The following is a 3,104-nucleotide window of genomic DNA, read 5'->3' on the forward strand; positions in this document are numbered from 1 at the left end:
TGCTACAAACATCTAACATAGTTTTTCCCTAAGAAAAAACTTAACAGCAATTCAAACACTAAACTAATAAGTTAACAGAAAATAAAAAGTAAAACAACTAAGTTAACAGAAAGTATTTTTCGTAAAATTTTATTTGCAAAAAGAAACAAATAAAAAGCTTTTATGAAACTCTAACTATAACCTATACAAGTTTTCATACAAAACTAAATAAAATAATTTTTTAAAATAAAAATAAATTTTATTTTGTTTACTAACAGAAAAAAAACTAAATTTGTCAAAAGTGACAAAAAGAAATAGTTTAAAAACAATTAAAACCATAAAGAAAAGAGTAAAACAAAACTAGAACTAAAATAGTACTGTTTATGCTATAAACCTAATTTAAAATAAACTAAAAATAAATAACTATATGCTACTGGATAGACAAAACAGTAACAAAACGGAAGCAAAAAGAATCAATCAAAAACCCATTATAGAATTCAAACTAGAGCCAAAACAATGTTTGAAGCATAATTGAAACAATTCAAATTTAAACTAGTATAATTCAAAATTTCAAGTCACTAACAGAAAATTCATAAAATTTGTGACACGGCGCAATTGGAATCACTCAAAAACAATAAAAGTCCTAAAAGTTATTGAAGATCTAAGATCAGAACTATTTCTGTAAATTAAATCAGAAATAGAAAACCTAAAAGTCTACCGAGCGGACAAGGGCTACGAGTCACCGTGTGATTGGGCCAATGAGGCGAGTGTTCCACCACTATGGACGGACGGCCAACTACTAGACAGAATTATTCGGATGAAAGAAAAGAAAAAAACAAATCTACACGAACGGTCAGATCTTGATCGGACAATCGGCGGATGTTTGCTACTAAAGTAAACTAATGAACGAACTAAATAACCTATGCCGCAGAAAAAATAGAGGATCAAATATGGGCGTTGAATCCAGATCGGACGGACGAAGATGCTCATCGAAAAAAATAGAGGGTGCCGACCGGACTTGGGGAAGACGACAGCGCGGTGTAGGGAAGTGGTCGTGGTGCTCGTCTTGGTGGTCGCCGGACTCCGAGGAGGATCGGACGAGGCACGGCGCGGGAAGGCATTGGTGATGGCGGCAACGGCGTAGTAGGGAGCCTCCTGTCATGACTGCAGCAGCTGGCTGGAGCGACGGGCGGCTCTGGTGAGATCCGATGGTCGTCGGTGAGGCTTCTCCGATGCATGTCTGCGTGAGGAGAAAGATCAGCGAGGTGCGGAAACGCGAGGGAGGAAGAAATAGCCGGACGGGGGTGCTCGGGAACCTTTTGTTGCGTTAGCATCATCCAGCGAAAGCTTCAGGCAACGGTGAACTCCGGCGAGATCGTGATGGCTCTCTAGGTCACGGTAGATCAAGATTTTTCAGAAAATCGAACGAGGGGGAGGAGGGCAGTATTTATAGGGAGTCGGTCTTGCACGAGGGGAAACGAACGGATCGAATCGAGAGGATTCGCATCAGGATATTGCTTCCGTGATGAACACGGAAAAAATGACAGAGGATGGGGATGACATGCGGGCCCTGATGGTCAACGACAACAGGAAGAGAGAGGTGGGAGCGGGTGACCGAGCGGAAAGAGATTCGGCGCAGGCTGCCCGCTGCTGGGTTGTGCAAAGAGAGAGAGAGAGAGAGAGGGCAAGGGAGATGGTCCACGACGCTAGTGGGCTTCGGCCAAAAAAACTTTTCCTTTTAAATAAAGGCAGAGAAAGAAAAAAATAAAGAAAGAAAGAAATGGGAAATTTTACCTAGGCTTATTATATACCAAAATGTTCAGAAAAAGAAATACTAAATGTTAAACATTTTATCATGGTCAAATAAAATAGAGAAAAAAATAAATTGAGGCAAACAGTGCCACTATTGCAATAAAACCCAGTAAAAATCAGTTTTAAAATACTAAAATGATTTCAAATTTCTTTTTCTCCATTTTTCCGCTGTAGGGAATCATTTTACCCTAATTTCTATATATTTTGTTTTTGGAGAAAATAATTTAAATAAAAACCAAAATAATTCCAAATTGCAAGGGGGTTTCAAAATACTTCCAAATGACTTTCAATTTGATTCTTCTTAACTTCCAACTCATATTTCATATAATTTGAAGAAGTCATTTTTATTCCCTCGTGAAAATCATTGAGTTGCATAAAGTTTATGAATTTGAAATGTTTCCAAACGGAATTCAAATCTTTTCAAAACCCTTTTCATTTATTTAAATGGAAGAAGTCATATCATCTTCTCTCTAGGGTTTTGTGTTTGAATTGAATTAGAATTCATGGATATCAAAAGGCAAAGTGAAAGTCTGGGAAAGTCATTTCATTCCCTCTCATTCAACTTCCAAAAAAGTTTCAAATTCCACTCAATTTCAATCAATCAATCACCCAAACAATCAAACAAACAATCATAATTATTTATTTAATATAACATTCCAAAATTTAGAATTTTGGGATGTTACACCTTAATAGCAATGATACATGCATGCCTCGCTACCCCTTCTGTCACTGGGTGAGGACACCGCAAGATCGAACCCATCACAAATCACCTCTTCCCATTGCAAGAAAAATCAATCTAGTTGGCCTAACCAAACAAAAGTTTCGGAGAAAAAACACGAGGCTATAATAATCATGCATATAAGAGATCAAAGAAGACTTAGATAATATTCATGGATAGATCTGATCATAACCTAACAATTCATCGGATCCGAACAGACACACCGCAAAAAGTCATCACATCAAATAGAGCTCCAAGAACATCGAGGAGACCATTGTATTGAGAATCAAAGAGAGAGAAGAAGCCATCTAGCTACTGCATACGGACTCGTAGGTCTATGGTGAACTACTCACGCATCATTGGAGGAGCACTAATGAGGATGATGAAACCCTCTGTGATCGTGTTCCCCTCCGGCGCCGGAATATGGCTCTAGATTGGATCTCATGGTTCTGGAACTTGTGGCGGCTGGAATTGTGTTTCATCGACTCCCCTGGGTTTCTGGAATATTTGGGTGTTTATAGAGCTGAGAGGCGGTGGAGAGGACCTCTGTGGGCCCCACCACCCATCAGGGCGCGCCATGGGCCTCTCGCGCGCC

At 39.1% G+C, this 3,104-nt stretch overlaps 1 long non-coding RNA gene across 1 annotated transcript; it reads right to left on the reverse strand.

The window, feature by feature from the left end:
- Positions 1–726: 726 nt before the first annotated feature.
- On the reverse strand, positions 727–1,412 carry LOC123089068 (uncharacterized). Its single transcript, XR_006442229.1, has 2 exons — positions 1,296–1,412; positions 727–1,219 (listed from the first exon to the last, which is right to left on the reverse strand). It is a non-coding gene; the product is annotated as an uncharacterized lncRNA (long non-coding RNA).
- Positions 1,413–3,104: the final 1,692 nt, after the last annotated feature.

Source organism: Triticum aestivum, chromosome 1B, assembly GCF_018294505.1.
Source record: "Triticum aestivum cultivar Chinese Spring chromosome 1B, IWGSC CS RefSeq v2.1, whole genome shotgun sequence".
In the NCBI taxonomy this organism is placed as follows: Eukaryota; Viridiplantae; Streptophyta; class Magnoliopsida; order Poales; family Poaceae; genus Triticum; species Triticum aestivum.